At 49.4% G+C, this 16138-nt stretch overlaps 6 non-coding genes across 6 annotated transcripts; all 6 read left to right on the forward strand.

The window, feature by feature from the left end:
• Window positions 1-54: 54 nt before the first annotated feature.
• TRNAS-GCU (transfer RNA serine (anticodon GCU)) lies at window positions 55-136 on the forward strand. Its single transcript has one exon. It is a non-coding gene; the product is annotated as a tRNA-Ser (tRNA).
• Window positions 137-228: 92 nt separating this feature from the next.
• TRNAS-GCU (transfer RNA serine (anticodon GCU)) lies at window positions 229-310 on the forward strand. The gene has a single exon. It is a non-coding gene; the product is annotated as a tRNA-Ser (tRNA).
• A 93-nt stretch (window positions 311-403) lies between these two features.
• TRNAS-GCU (transfer RNA serine (anticodon GCU)) lies at window positions 404-485 on the forward strand. The gene has a single exon. It is a non-coding gene; the product is annotated as a tRNA-Ser (tRNA).
• Window positions 486-11593: 11108 nt separating this feature from the next.
• TRNAS-GCU (transfer RNA serine (anticodon GCU)) lies at window positions 11594-11675 on the forward strand. The gene has a single exon. It is a non-coding gene; the product is annotated as a tRNA-Ser (tRNA).
• A 93-nt stretch (window positions 11676-11768) lies between these two features.
• Window positions 11769-11850, forward strand: TRNAS-GCU (transfer RNA serine (anticodon GCU)). Its single transcript has one exon. It is a non-coding gene; the product is annotated as a tRNA-Ser (tRNA).
• Window positions 11851-11943: 93 nt separating this feature from the next.
• On the forward strand, window positions 11944-12025 carry TRNAS-GCU (transfer RNA serine (anticodon GCU)). Its single transcript has one exon. It is a non-coding gene; the product is annotated as a tRNA-Ser (tRNA).
• The last annotated feature ends 4113 nt before the right edge of the window (window positions 12026-16138 follow it).

A 16138-nucleotide genomic window follows, 5' to 3' on the forward strand; every position in this document is an offset into this window, starting at 1 on the left:
TGATGGCGCAGATGTAGAATTGACTGAGATATTACGAGAGGTACCTGACGTCCGGGCGAGGTGGCCGAGTGGATAAGGCGATGGACTGCTAATCCATTGGGCTCTGCCCGCGTGGGTTCGAGTCCCACCCTCGTCGAACTTTTTGCGCATTTTGTCCCTGAAAATACGCGGAGTTGATGGCGCAGATGTACGATTGACTGAGATATTATGAGAGATACCTGACGTTCGGGCGAGGTGGCCGAGTGGTTAAGGCGATGGACTGCTAATCCATTGGGCTCTGCCCGCGTGGGTTCGAGTCCCACCCTCGCCGAACTTTTTGCGCATTTGGTCCCTGAAATATACTCCGTGTTGATGGCGCAGATGCAGGATTGACTGAGATCTTACGAGATGTACCTGACGTTTGGGCGAGGTGGCCGAGTGGTTAAGGCGATGGACTGCTAATCCATTGGGCTCCGCCCGCGTGGGTTCGAGTCCCACCCTCGTCGAACTTTTGCGCATTTTGTCCCTGCAAAATACGCCGAGTTGATGGCGCAGATGTAGGATTGACCGAGATCTTACGAGAGGTACCTGACGTCCGGGCGACGTGGCCGCATTCTGCTTCCGGCTCCCGAGCTAAACGGAACGTGGAATCATGGGCTCCAATGGAGCGGCATATGCGGCTGTTAGCCGCGGCAACAGGCTTTCGACGGAGGAAGATAAGGATTTCCAGATTAGTTTGCCTCGGCTACCTACAGGACGCATCGTGTTAAACACAGTTTTTTTGCACGGCGACACTCGTGTTCGCCCGTTTCGCGTAGAGGATTTTCGGGACGTGCTTCAAGCTGTTGGTATGCTCTCTGGCGTCGTCGCCCTTGGAGCGTACCAAATCAACCACGTATGGGCGGTGACGATGAAGACAGCCGAGGCGGCCTAAAAGCTGGCTGCACTGAAGGAGCTTCAGGTCAAGGGGCGTCGCTGCCTGGTCATCGACCCTAAAGAACCGCAGGTGAAGCTTCGTCTTCACTGGCTTCTTCATGGTGTGGATGATGAAGACGTAAAGACTGCGCTAGCTTCCTTTGGCAAAGTCACGGAAGTAACCCGGGAGCGCTGGCGTGTGGATGGCGTTTCCGACAAGGGCTCGACGACCCGAGCTGTGCTGCTGCAGCTGAAGGCTGGACTGAAAGTCGACGACCTGCCCCACCAGATCCGCATCGCCGGCGAGCTTGCGCTGGTCGTAGCCCCAGGTCGCCCCAGGCAGTGCCTGCGCTGCCGGGGCTCTGGTCACGTTCGTCGAGAATGTAAGGTTCCCCGTTGCTCCCGGTGCAGGCTTTTCGGACACAACGACACGGACTGTGTACGTTCATACGCAGTAGCCGCGGGGTCGGCGGAGAGCGAGCCGTTGACATCAGACCACATGATGGACGTGACCGAGGCCGAGGAAGCGGCCAAGGGAGCTGGAAGCGGCAATGCGGTGGCAGAAGCGAGCGGGACGACGACGCCGACTAAAGGAGGACCGAATAATGTCCCTCCTCCCGACGAGCCAGAAACCGCACTAATCAGCGTCTGGGTGGCCCAGAAAGAAAATGAGAGCCGCCAGCCGGCTGCTGATACTACGGAGGCAGCGGAAAACGACAACACGACCCCTGCTAGCGCCCGCGTCGAAAGCGTCTCGGCACCGGAGAAGAGGTCCCTGCAGCAGGAGGAGAAAGTCGACGGAAAGGCCAGCGGTGACTCCGAGGCGCCGCCGGCTAAGACGCTACCCGGCAGGCGCTCCACCCTCAAGCCTAAGCCTAACCTGGAGGCTGACCGTAGGCTCACCCCGAAGCCGACAAAAGACGAACTCGGACGACGGCCACCGGATGGCCACGGAGGCGTGTAGCGGTCAGCTAGACGTTAAGGTGAGCACATTCTCCGGGCCTTCTCCCCTCCCGTTTAAATCAGTAATGGCTATCAACCCGTCGCTTAGCCTCTGCACGCTAAACGTTCGAGGTCTGGCCGCCAAAAGGAAACAGAGTCAGGTGTATAGACTGCTAGTGGACCACGACCTCGACGTTTTAGCAGTGCAAGAAACCAAGGTAGACGGCGAGGAGGAGACCGGGAGCATGGTGCAAAGGTTCTCGTACAACTACTACACGGTAGTGAGCCACGCCTTAGGGACTTCGGCGGGGTGTGTCTTGTTCGTGAGGAAGCTTCCAGTCCTGGTTATAGACGGTTACTTCTCGTGCCCTTCCGGTCGACTTGTCGTTTGTGATTTCAACTATTGCGATGTCCAATGGCGCGTGTTGTGCATTTATGCGCCTAATACGGTGCAAGAAAGGGTAAATTTTTTTTTGAACTTGAAGCACCACTTCTCTGTGCACAAAATGATAGCCTGTGTTGGGGACTTCAATTGTGTATTGAACATCGAAGGTAGGTCTACTCGACGCGTAATTTACGACAAAAGCAGCGATATGATGGCGCAGATCATACACGAGTTTGAATTAGAGGATAACGCTCAGTGTTTCGGGGCTGACCGAGAAGTGAGGTACACCCACTTCCAGGGAATAAGTCATGCACGATTAGACCGTATCTCCCCGCAGGGGCGTCTGCGTCAGCAGGCGTTTGGTGTGTTGCGACACCACGTACCCGAGCACACGATGGTTGGACCCTCCCGCGTGTAGCCGTGCGCGGCTTAGCCGTGTCCGGGGAAAGGGGGATCCTTGAGGTTGAGCCGATGCCGGGCGTTCGGGCCTTTAAGGCCCCCCGGCGGAGGCAACACACCTCTTTGGCCTCTGCTTCACGTAGACGGCACCCCCGGACTGACCCACCCGGGGGAAATCGGCAGTCGCCTTTTCCTGTCCTCCTCTCCAATCTTCGTCTTTCTCTCTCGGCTTTTCATCTTTCCTGTCTTCTCATCACTTCTCCTCACTTCCTAGTTTCCTGGCGGCAAGGGTTAACCTTGTGTAGCTAGCCAGCCTTGGTGATGCTGTATTTGGTTATAGCAGCGATGTACGGCTGGCGTTGGCAGGGTTTCTCTTGCCGTAACTTCTTTCACGTCCCCCTGTTGGGCTCCATGGTGGGTGGTCGGCATCGCGGCCGAAAGCCCAACTGTATCTATGGAAAACGCGTTTCCTAAACTCCCTGATCACCCTCAGAAACGAGGGCGCACCGAAGGAGTCTTTCAGTTTTTCGGACGGCAAGTCCACAATTTTCCTCGTTTTCACGTGATCCACTCAGAAAAACCAGCTAAACAAGTGCGAACAATCTCACCGTTCCTTGTATCGAAGACTCTTACCGAAGTGTTTGGTCCAGGATATAAGGCTTCGAGAATGGCTAGCGGTGACCTCCTCTTGGAGCTCCGCGATCAGAAGCAATTTGAGAAACTGCCTAAACTAGTATCGTTTGGAGAGACCCAAGTAGTAGTAACCCCGCACCGCACGATGAATACCTCCCGCGGCGTTGTCTCGGACGATGATTTGCTGGAGCTCACTGAGGCTGAGCTCTTGGAGGGCTTCAGTGAACAGAATGTTATAGATGTCAAAAGAATTAAAATGAGACGAGATGGCAAAGAAATCCAAACCAAACACTTGATAATCACCTTCGGTTCGTGTGTCCTGCCCGAGTCAATTGAGGCCGAGTACATCAAGCTCCGTGTCAGGCCGTACGTGCCCAATCCTCTTAGATGCTTTAAGTGCCAATGATTTGGCCACAGTTCACAGAACTGTCGAGGCCGGCTGACATGTGCCAAGTGCAGTGACAATGAACATTCCTCCGAAACGTGCCAGAAAACTCCACATTGTGTCAACTGTGATGGCGAGCATGCCGCATACTCGCGGTCCTGCCCGTCTTGGAAAAGAGAAAAAGAAATTGTGACAATCAAAGTCAAAGAAAACATATCTTTCAAGGAGGCACGTAGGCGGGTGTCATACCTGCCTAAGAGCAGCTTTGCCGATGTGACGCGTCAGGGGGCAGCGACACAACGGCTTCCGGCGGCTGTCCGACACGCAAGCAGTGATTGGCAGTTACGCCACCTGCCCCCGCGGCGGTTGGTGCTAGCGCTGCTCCGTCACCCCAGCAGACGGGGCCATCTACCTCCGGGCAGGTGACCTCGAAGGTCTCGTCGTCCAACGTGCCGAGGTCTTCACGTCAAGCAAAGCGCTCGGAAGAGCGCGTGTCCAGCGCCTCACTAGAGGCCATGGACACAACCACCAGCAAGACGGCGCCACCAGCGCCTAAGGAGCGGCGAGCATCTCTCGATCGCTCCAAAAGAGATAAAACTCCCGTCACGGCGCCTGCAAAGCGCCGGTGAACTAACCTTTCCTTTCCAGAACACACAGTATCCAACTCCATCAAAATGGATACACAAATTATGCAATGGAATGTGAGAGGTCTCATCCACAATCTTGACGACGTAACAGAGCTCCTACACAAACTTAATCCAAAGGTACTGTGTGTTCAGGAAACGCACTTAAAAGCTACACAGACAAATTTTCTCCGGTCACACATTATTTTTCGTAAAGATCGTGACGAGGTCAACACCTCATCCGGCGGTGTAGCGATAATTGTCCATAAAACTGTTGCTTGCCAACACTTGCCGCTTAGGACGTCCCTCGAGGCAGTTGCGGTTCGCGCAATTCTTTTTAATAAGTTAGTAGCCGTCTGCTCTATCTACATACCTCCAAACTATCACATGAGTAAAATTGAATTCCACGAACTCATTGATCAACTTACAGAGCCATTTCTTATTGTCGGGGACTTTAATGCGCACAACAGTCTCTGGGGAGATTCCAGGACTGATTCGAGGGGTCGACTGATCGAATCCTTTCTTGCTACGTCCGGTGTGTGCCTCTTTAATAGGAAATAACCCACCTACTACAATGCTGCGCATAATTCATACTGCTCCATAGATTTAGCACTTGGATCTTCCATACTTTTGTCTTACTTACAATGGAATGTTATAGAAAATCCATTTGGGAGTGACCACTTTCCGATAAATTTAACCTTACTAACACGACACGACACTCGCCCACAGGTACGTCGCTGGAAACTTGACTCCGCTGATTGGAAGGGTTTTAAGGAATCTACTTACTTATCACAAGATTTTATACGCGATTTTAGCATGGATAACGCTGTAGCATATTTTACCGTTTTTATTATTGATGCAGCTCAAAAGTTCATTCCACAAACAAATGGTCACTCATCCAAGAAAGGAGTTCCTTGGTGGAATGAAGACTGCAGGGATGCACGAAAAAGACAAAATAAGGCGGGGGGCAGATTGCGCCAATATCCTACGGCGGAAAATTACATCGCATTTAAACACATCAAGTCACAAGGACGGCGCACAAGACGGCAGGCTAGAAGAGCAAGCTGGGAGAGTTTTCTTTCAGGCATCAATTCCTATATCCAGGAGGCTAAAGATGGGCTGAGAAGGCTGAAAGGGCAGCAGATCAACCCATTACCTTTGATTGATGAGCGAGGGAATACCTTGGAAAAGCAGGCCGATGCCCTTGGATTACATTTTGCACGTGTATCAAGTTCCATCAGCTATTCACAAACATTCGTTCAATATAAGCAAATAGCAGAACTTCAGTCAATAAACCGTAAATGCAGACCAAATCTACCGTACAACTGTCCTTTTAATATTGCCGAGCTTAGAGCTGCGTTGAGCTCGTGCATGAGCTCTGCACCTGGAGTTGACAAAATCATGTATGACATGATTAAAAACCTACACACTGATCCACACATGACACTTCTGGCACTTTTTAACTCTGTTTGGGCTGCTGGATACCTCCCATGCTCATGGAAAGAAGCTTTAGTAGTGCCGGTCTTGAAACAAGGCAAGGACCCATCCGACGTTTCAAGTTACCGTCCAATAGCACTGACAAGTTGCTTATGCAAACTCTTCGAGAAAATCATAAATCGTCGTCTTTTACATTTCCTTGAATCGAATAAAATGCTCGACCCTTATCAGTGCGGCTTCAGAGAAAGCAGGTCGACTACTGACCAGCTCGTGCGCATAGAGGCAGGCATTCGCGACGCCTTTATCCATAAGCAGTTCTTTCTTTCTGTTTTCCTAGACATGGAAAAGGCATATGACACGACTTGGAGATATGGGATATTGCGAGACCTCTCAGAAATGGGTATTCGAGGGAATATGCTTAATGTAATTGGAAGTTACCTATAAAACCGTACATTTCGAGTTAGGGTGGGCAATGCTCTATCCAAGCCATTTACACAAGAAACCGGCGTGCCGCAAGGAGGGGTATTAAGCTGTACCCTTTATATAATCAAAATGAATTCCTTACGCTTATATATACCGCAGAGCATGTTTTATTCGGTGTACGTAGATGACGTGCAATTGGGTTTCAAGTCATGCAACCTTTCTATATGTGAGCGACATGTCCAGCTTTGCTTGAACAAAGTGTGTAAATGAGCAGAGGAAAATGGCTTTAAACTGAATCCTGTTAAAAGCTCATGTGTACTTTTCACGCGAAAAAGAGGCTTATTTGCAGAGCCCAGCCTAGAACTACATGGACAGCACATACCAGTTGTCACACAACACACATTTTTAGGAATCATATTAGATTCAAAACTGACCTTCATTCCACAGTTAAAGCACCTAAAAGAGAAATGTCTAAAAACAATGAACCTTCTTAAACTTTTATCACATAAAACATGGGGCAGCGACAGGATATGTCTGATGAACGTTTACAAAAGTCTTATACGCACGCGCTTAGACTACGGGGCCATAGTATATCAATCTGCCAGTCCAAGCGCCTTGAAGATGCTTGACCCTGTTCACCATTTAGGTATCCGCTTGGCGACCGCTGCCTTCAGGACGAGTCCTGTAGAGAGTCTTTACGTTGAAGCTAATGAGTGGTCGCTTCATCTTCAGAGGTCATACTCTAGTTTCATGTACTTTCTAAAAGTGATCGCAAACCGCGACCATCCCTCTTATGTAAGCATAAACGACGTGGCATCTGCACAGCTTTTTAATAATCGACCTGCAGCACGAGAACCATTCTCTCTGCGCATTAGAAAGCTTGCTGAGGAAATGCAAGTTCCAGTTCTTCAGCAACACCTAATGGTCCTAGCTATGCCATTGCCGCCATGGCAGTGGAAACCCATAGAATGCGATACACCATTCGTAGAGGTGACGAAACACGCCCCACAGGCACATATTCGAATGCGCTTCCTGGAACTTCAATCGAAGTACTCGTGCATAGAGTTTTACACTGACGCTTCTAAGTCGCATGCCGGAGTGTTTTATGCTGCAATCGGACCATCCTTCTCTGAGTCCGATGGACTGCATCCGGAAACAAGCATATTCACCGCGGAAGCTTATGCAATTTTATCTGCTGTTAAAGAAATCAAGAAAAGAAAGTTGCACAAAGCCATCATATACACCGACTCTCTAAGCGTCGTAAAAGCCCTAATGTTCCTCCGCAATCATCGAAACCCTGTACTTACTGAGCTTTATTCCGTTATTTGCACATCGTACATGTCTCAGCAGCAAGTCATAGTATGCTGGGTACCTGCACACAGGGGCATTGAGGGTAATATGCTGGCTGACCAAATTGCCACATCAATAGCTTCACAAGAAACACATTCTACCACTGCACTACCTGCCTTAGACCTAAAGCCTTTCATCCGAAAGAAACTCAGAAGCCACTGGCAGCGCTTATGGGATGCTGAAACAAATAATAAGCTTCACTTGATTGAGCCAAAACTGGGTTATTGGCCCCCCGCAACAAAAACACGACGAACAGAAGTCCTATTCTGTCGTCTCAGAATAGGACACACATATGCCACACATTACCCGCCGTGGTTGCTCAGTGGCTATGGTGTTGGGCTGCTGAGCACGAGGTCGCGGGATCGAATCCCGGCCACGGCGGCCGCATTTCGATGGGGGCGAAATGCGAAAACACCCGTGTGCTTAGATTTACGTGCACGTTAAAGAACCCCAGGTGGTCAAAATTTCCGGAGTCCTCCACTACGGCGTGCCTCATAATAAGAAAGTGGTTTTGGCACGTAAAACCCCAAATATTATTATTATTACATATGCCACACACAGTTTCCTGCTAACTGGAAATGAGCAACCATCCTGCGGTAGATGCAGTGAAAGGCTCACCGTCCTCCACGCCCTCCTGGAGTGTCGGGAAGCCGAAACAGAGAGAAAAAAACACTTTCCGCTAGCATACCGGCAGCACATCCCTTTTCATCCTGTAATGTTTCTTGGTACGCAACCGTTGTTTGGCACCAGTGCAGTCCTAAGCTTCTTAAACGATGTTGTCTTACATGTTGTTAGCCCTACGAATTTGTAGCACATATTCTCTCCAGAGGATGTCGCTGCGATAATTTATTCTTCTACAGCACATGCCTTCAGGCCCTTCCGTTTCAAGGCCTCTCTAAGGCAGTAGTGCGTCTTGCAAACATTTGCCTACATGTATTTTAAAATATGATCAATCTATCACAATGTACCTCTTGTGTTCATAGTAGTACTCACTAGTCATTGCCATAATTTTATTACATATAGCTTTTATGCACATTACAGAGATCGCTTTTAGGCCCCTTTACAGCTACGTCACAATAACTCACGGAACTCATCTACCCACTGCAAACTCATCAACACTGACCTGGCGCTCTTTGGCCATAATTGACCCTTGCGCCATAAAACAACAAATTCATCATCATTAGAGCGTATCTATCTATCATATCAATCAGTAGAAAAATGCCAGTGCTATGCAGTTACTGCCGTATCCTTTTCTGACCACTGCCTGGTAAAATGCAGGGTGGGCCGCAAAAAAGAACGAAAAGAATTCGTCTGGGAACTGTGGAGAATGAATGCTGAGCTTCTACGGGATGATACTTTTAACAAAAGAGTAGTGAATATTCTGAATTCTTTTGGAAAAGACAGTTCTATGAAGTTGGGCGAGGAATGGGAGCTGTTGAAACAAACTATTAAAATCAAGGCAATTGAAAGAAGCAGCGTACTACGACATGAAGAGAAGGCAAGAGAAAGGGATTTAAAAACATTACTGGAAAAATTTGTGACGCTCGAATGCATGCAACCCGGCGCTTATCAAGAAGATATGCGTGCTATTAAGAAAAAGCTCGAGGTTTTCGATGAAGAGCGTTATCGAGGCGCGCTCGTGCGTGCGAGAGCAGAAAGACTAGCATGCGGGGAAATGCCTTCGAAAAGAGCACTGGGATTAGAAAAAAAGCACTCCAGACGCAAACACATTGAGGCCATCGAATATAACGGGGTGGTAGTAACTGATATGAAGAATATAGGGCGCGCCTTCTTTGAACATTTCCAAAAGCTTTTCGCATTCAGGCCCGTCAACATGCAAAGTTTCAAGCACTCATTTTTGCAGCGAATGCCACAGCTGTCGAGTGACGTTAAAGAAACGTTGGAAGGACGAATAACTGAACAGGAAGTGATAAAGGCCATCGAAGACCTGAACCTTGGCAAGTCACCAGGTCCAGACGGTATTTGCGCCGCTTGGTACAAATTGTTCAAAAGCCACCTAGCTCCTATCGTGACCGCAGTTTTCAATGAAGCATACGAAATGAAAATATTTTCACCATCCTTCGGCCAGTCCCATACAGTACTAAAACCTAAAACAGAAGAGACCGAGAAGCTCACGCAACTTTCCTCCTATAGACCCACAGCGCTTACTAACTGCGACTACAAAATACTGATGAAGGTGCTGGCACGGCGTATGCAGTCAGTCATTAAGGAAGTAGTCGGCCCACACCAGACGTGTGGCATTCGCGGAAGAACCATCTTCACTAACATCCATAAGTTGAAGTGTGTTCTGGAGTGTTGTGATGCCATGTGTGATGCAGTTGCGATCCTCCAGCTTGACTTGGAGAAAGCGTTTGATTGCGTTTCTCACGAGATATTGCTCACCATCCTAGAACATGTTTAATTTTGGCCACATAATCACTGAGGGGGTGACCATGGCGTACCGAAGTTGCTATACGAGACTTATAATTAATCAAATGCTGGGGGCCCCCATTAACGTGAAGCGCTCCGTGCGCCAGGGTTGTCCACTTAGCCCACTCCTGTTTTGTGTTTACATAGAAACGCTATGTCAGGCCATCATTGAAAATGAATACATTAAGGGATTTTGCCTCCAAGCAGCAGAGGTGAAGTTATTGGCACATGCTGACGATGTGGCTGTATGTTGTAAAGATACGCAAAGTGTATTGAACGCTGTGAGTATCGTCAGACAGTTTGGTAATACCACTAATAGCTTCGTGAACTGGCAGAAATGTTTGGGGTTTTGGCACGGGGGATGGGCGTCCACACCAGACCACTTTTCGAACGTCGCCTGGATCACGATGCCAGTTAAGTACCTTGGCGCACCCCTTGATGCCTGCAAGGACAGTAGCGAGTACTGGAAGGAGCGGACAAAAGAAATAAAAGAAAAAGCCGACCGATGGAACGCCGGTCACCTGTCAATGGTCGCGAAAGCAACAGCGTGCAACATGTTTCTTGTAACAAAGATCTGGTACGTAATGCAGGTACTACAATGCTCTCGGATTAATGTGCAGAAACTGCACCGCGTGATCGCTGTTTTCGTGTGGGCATCGAGCTGGGAGCGATGTAGCCGAGATAATCTCTTCCGGCGCGTGAAGGATGGTGGTCTGGGGTTGGCGCACCTCTTCTTGCGTCAACTAGTAAACAGGTTCTTCTTTTTTCGAGACACAAATGACCCATTTCTACGCACCGTTATCCAAATGAGGTTGTCAAAATCACTTCCCGAATTCGTTGTAGGCACCGAAATAATGCCAGGACCAATTCGTGGTTTCTTTAGGGAAATAATTCAGAGTGTTTCCTTTTTGCGTGTTCGTTTTTCTAGTGCATAATTGTGGAGTGTAAAACGGAAAAGTTATATCGTGATTTATGTGACAGTGTTTTGCTGGTACTAATGTACAGAGCCCCGTACAGTGGAGGCCCAGGCCTAGATGTATTGAAAAGGGTGAAGAAGATGCCAGTTCAACCAGCCACTTCGTTCTTCACTAAATTACACACCGGTACTCTACCTGTTAAAATCTTCCTTGCACAACGTGGTTTCTACATGCCATGGGGAACCCACTGCCTTATATGTAAAGAAACAGAAAGCATAGATTATGTCTTCATCCACTGTTGGGAAGGGGTCTTTTTCTGGGACGTGTTACAAAGGACTCTAAAAAAGGAGCTACCTATAGATCCCCACGGAATCAGGTTTCTGCCAGTATACGACGACGAAGGTTTCCCGTACGACTTGATCATGCTTACGGGCCTCCACTGTTTATGGCACGCAAGAGTGTCGGGTTAGCATTGTGACCCGGATGCCCGACCGGCGCGTCTTTACTTTTGTGAATCCATGCGATGGTATGTGGAAGTGCAGAAGTTGCAACAGCCTATTCCTGAGTGGCTGTCGAGGGTTTAACCCCTTACAGCACTAAAGGAATTTTAATCCGACAACGTCGTGCCACAGTAGCGGACGGCAACGAATGTAAATATTACTGTTCTTTGTTTCGTTTGTGTATTCATTCCTTTTTGCTTCTTTGGTCCTTGTTTATATCATTTAGGAATTTGTGTTGTGATATGTCGAGGACTGGCAATAAAGAAAAAAAAAAGGGCGAGGTGGCCGAGTGGTTAAGGCGATGGACTGCTAATCCATTGGGCTCTGCCCGCGTGGGTTCGATTCCCACCCTCGTCGAACCTTTTGCGCTTTTTGTGCCTCAAAAATACACCTAGTTGATGGCGCAGATGTAGGATTGACTGAGATCTTACGAGAAGTACCTGACGTCCGGGCGAGGTGGCGGAGTGGTTAAGGCGATGGACTGCTAATCCATTGGGTTCTGCCGGCGTGGGTTAGAGTCCCACCCTCGTCGAACCTTTTGCGCTTTTTGTCCCTGAAAAATACGCAGAGTTGATGGCGCAGATGTAGGATTGACTGAGATCTTACGAGAGATGCCTGACGTCCGGGCGAGGTGGCCGAGTGGTTAAGGCGATGGACTGCTAATCCATTGGGCTCTGCCCGCGTGGGTTCGAGTCCCACTCTCGTCGAACTTTTTGCGCTTTTTGTCCCTGAAGAATACGCAGAGTTGATGGCGCAGATGGGGGTTGACTGAGATCTTACGAGAGGTACCTGACATCCGGGCGAGGTGGCCGAGGGGAATTCCACTTCCGACCACCGAGCGTGACGGACGTGTATATCATGGGCTCCGTAGGAGCGGCTTCAGCGGCCCAGACGGGCCGCGGTAACAGGATTTCTGCCTCGCACAACGAGTATCAAGTTGTTTTGCCTAGTCTGCCAAAAGGGCGTTTTGTTTTGAATAGGGTTTTTCTACACTGTGATATCAGGGCCCTCCCATACCGGGTGGAAGATTTTCGCGATGCGCTCGCTCAGTTATCGCTCCTGCCGGAAGTGGCTGCTCTCGGGGCCTACCGTATGAGCCATGTATGGACCGTGACCTTCAAGGACAGCGACGCGGTGAAAAAGATTATCGGCGTTGGAGAGCTGCAGGTCAAAAAGGGCCGGTGTCTCGTCATCGACCCCGCCAACCGTACGCCTGAAAGTTCATTGGCTGCTGCCCAGCGTTCCTGACGAGGACGTACGTCTTGTCTTCGCGCCGTTTAGAAATGTCACCGACGTCGTCAGCGAGCGCTGGCGGGTTCACGGGGTGGCTGATAAGAACTGAACAACAAGGCTGGTTACGCAGAAATTGAAGCCGGGCGTAAAGCTCGACGACCTTCCGCATCTGGTGAGCGTCGCCAGGGAACTGGCTCTCGTGGTTGTGCCGGGCAGGGCTCCTCTCTGCCTACGCAGCCGCGGCACGGGCAACATTCGTCGCGAGTGCTGTATTCCACGGTGTGGTGCCTGCCGACGTTTCGGTCATGAAGACAGTCAGTGCGAGCGCGCGTACGCTAGCGTGACCGGACCTGTGGGCAACGGGGACAACTCTGCCCTACTCATGGACGAGGCGGACATGGAAGACACGTCGTCCGCGGCGGGAAAAGCAGCTGACCGCGTGGAAAAGCCGGCGGTACAGCTTGAACAGGAGAAACAAGTCGCTCAGGCTGTTGCCACAGGACACCAACAAGCGACTGCAGAGGGCACCGCGGCCATGCCGAATGCTGAAGAGAAAACCCCACCTGAGACGGAGGTGACCTCCTGCCTCGTTGAACCTGAAGGCATGGACACCCTTACCGGCCCAACTAGCCAAACGACGGGGAAACGGCCCCACAACCAGACCGTTAGCCGGACGGCGAAACAGGATGGCAGCGGCGGAGACGAGCCACCGCCCAAAACGCCACGTATAAGGAGGTCAACCTTGAATTTGCGGTCGAACATTACGGTCGATCCACGGCAGGTGGGTAAACCGCCTCCGTAATTCCGTGCTGTCTAGTTCGAGTGGGGTAGGGGGGTTGGTGAGTGCAATGGCCGTCATCCTGAGCACTAGTTCTTTAGAACCTTGCCAGGAAGGGGGGCCCAAGTTGCACTTGAGTGCCCTTTCCGGAAGGTCGAGCTGCGTCTCCTTTAGAGGCATTAGACGTGGTTATCGGCGCACCTTTATGAGCACTCGTCCTTGTGTAACTGTGATGGGCACCATTATACCGTGTAGCCATGGCGGTTTATATGAAAGGAACGCTACGTGTAGCCACGTTAAATGTAAGAGGGCTCAGTGCAAGAAGACGGCAATGTCAGCTAAGTCGTCTCCTCCTGTATAATGACTTACATATAGTGGGAATCCAAGAAGCGAAAATTGAGAGCCAAGAGGTAACCGACATAATGGTGTCCAATTTTCGTGCTCACTTTGATGTGTGCGTTTGCCACGCTGTTGGTGGATCAGGCGGCTGCGCTATATTCCTACGAAATAATTTTGGCATTTGTGTGCAATCAGTGTTTTCGTGTGAAACTGGGCGTCTCTTAGTGGCCGATTTTTGTTTTCGTGATTCGGATTACCGTGGGAGGGGGGGGGCTATTTGTATCTATGCGCCGAATATTGAAACGGATCTTTCTTAGAGCGTCTTGAAGCGTACGTAAACTGTTCCAAGGTCGTAATACTGCTGGGAGATCTTAACTGTGTTTGCTATACTGAAGACCGAGCAAAATTTTCACGCGTTCATGATAAGAGTGCCCAATTTCTCAACGCAGCGGTGCATGGTTATGACCTGGAAGATGTGGGTATTGTTTTTGCCAGCGGTACTCGCCCGCGATTTACCCACTTCCAGCGTGATAGCCACGCTCGATTAGATAGATTATACGTGTCAGCCGAATTAGTGCCCTTATGTTGTGAATATGATGTGCAAGCTGTAGCATACAGCGATCAATGTTTGGTAACTGCCACGTTCGGGAAAAGACAAAGCAAACACACCTTTAACTGGGATCTTTGGAAAATGAATGCGCAGTTGTTACATGACGATGTTTTTGTCGATGCCGTAGTGAAGGAACTAGAAAACTTGACTTCAGCTAAGCCAGTAAGCTTTGCCATTCAATGGGAAGAATTGAAACAGAACGTCAAAACATTGGCCATTCAAAGAAGCAGTGTCAGACACAAGCAGAAACAAGCAGAAGCAAATCTTCGCCAGCAACTGCCATTTTTTATCAGCATGGAAAGTGTCGAGCCTGGTGTGTATGTTCACCAATTAAAGAAAGTGAAAACTGAACTAGAAAGGATAGATACAGAAAAATACAAAGCAGCACTTGTGAGATCAAGGTCTGAGAAGTTGTGGGCGAGAGAAATTCCAACGAAACCAGCCTTATCGGACGAGAAAAGGTACGCATGTCGGAAGGAAATCCGCCAACTAGCTAAAGACAATCACGTTACGTGCGACAAAAATGACATCAAGCAAGGGATCGCTTTAAAGCCATTTTAGGTCATCCGATGGACCTTAAAGATAGCTACGAAAAAGAATTTCTCTCATTGCTACCAAAGCTCGATCAAGAAGTTAGGACACCTCTGGAACTACCAATAAGCCTGAGTGAGATAGAGTGCGCAATAGATGAGTTGTCCATCAGTAAAGCACCTGGGCCCGATGGCTTGGGAGCCACTTTCTATAAAACCTTCAAGTTTGCATTGGCCCATGTTCTTCACGAAGTTATCAGCGAAGCGTATGAGCGAAAAAGATTGCCCTTGTCTTTCACAACCTCATATATCTTGCTAATTCCGAAGAGTGATGACGAGGAAAAACTTTTGTTGCCAGGGTCATATCGCCCGATAACTCTAGCCAACGTCGACTATAAAATATTCACGAAAGCTTTGGCCAAACGATTGCAAAGTGTAATTAAAATATTGGCAGTGCCACACCAGACTTGTGGCATTAAAGGCCGCAGTATCACAACAAATGTACACGTGGCTCGAAGTGTGCTTGAGTGTTGCGATGCGATTGGCGACCAAGTCGCGATGATGCAGATCGATTTGGCAAAGTCTTTCGACCTCGTCTCGCACAAGGCTTCGTTCTGCATACTGGAACATGCGAACGTTGGCAACGTCATAACGAAAGGCGTCATGATGGCGTACAGAGAATGCTCAACGCGCATTATTGTTAATGGGGAGCTCACCGATAGCTTTCGCGTGCGCTCGTCTGTGCGGCAAGGATGCCCGCTGTCGCCCCTTCTATTTGCTATGTATCTATGTACCAAACCACTCTGTTTGGCGATTGAAAATGACGAACGCATAGCAGGCTATCCGCTGCAGGCAGCGCACGTAAAAATCTTGGCATATGCCGACGATATCGCGATTTTCTGCACAAACAAAGCGAGCATTAAGGAGGCCACGACTGTCCTTGAAAAGTTTTGCGATTCAACTGGAGCCCAGATAAACTGGGATAAGAGTTACGGCTTCTGGCATGGTAGTTGGAAAGACGCGCCGGAGGCCCTTTATCGACTGATGTGGTCGTCGTTACGAACGCAGTACTTGGGTGTGCCTCTCGGAAGTTACCGTGAACCTGAATCGTACTGGCTCGATCAAGTTTCGAAAGCAAAGGAAAAGGCTGACGGGTGGAGAGGAAAGCAATTGTCAATGTTTTCTAGAGCCACTGTCTGCAACCTCCTTTTAGTGTCTAAGATATGGTACGTTATGAATGTGTTGTGTGCTGCGAGGGTAAGCGTACAAAAAAATCACCGAGTTTTCGCTATTTTCATTTGGGCGTCTACCTGGGAGAGGATGAGTCGGA

This window comes from Dermacentor variabilis, chromosome 1 (genome assembly GCF_050947875.1).
Source record: "Dermacentor variabilis isolate Ectoservices chromosome 1, ASM5094787v1, whole genome shotgun sequence".
Lineage (NCBI taxonomy): Eukaryota > Metazoa > Arthropoda > Arachnida > Ixodida > Ixodidae > Dermacentor > Dermacentor variabilis.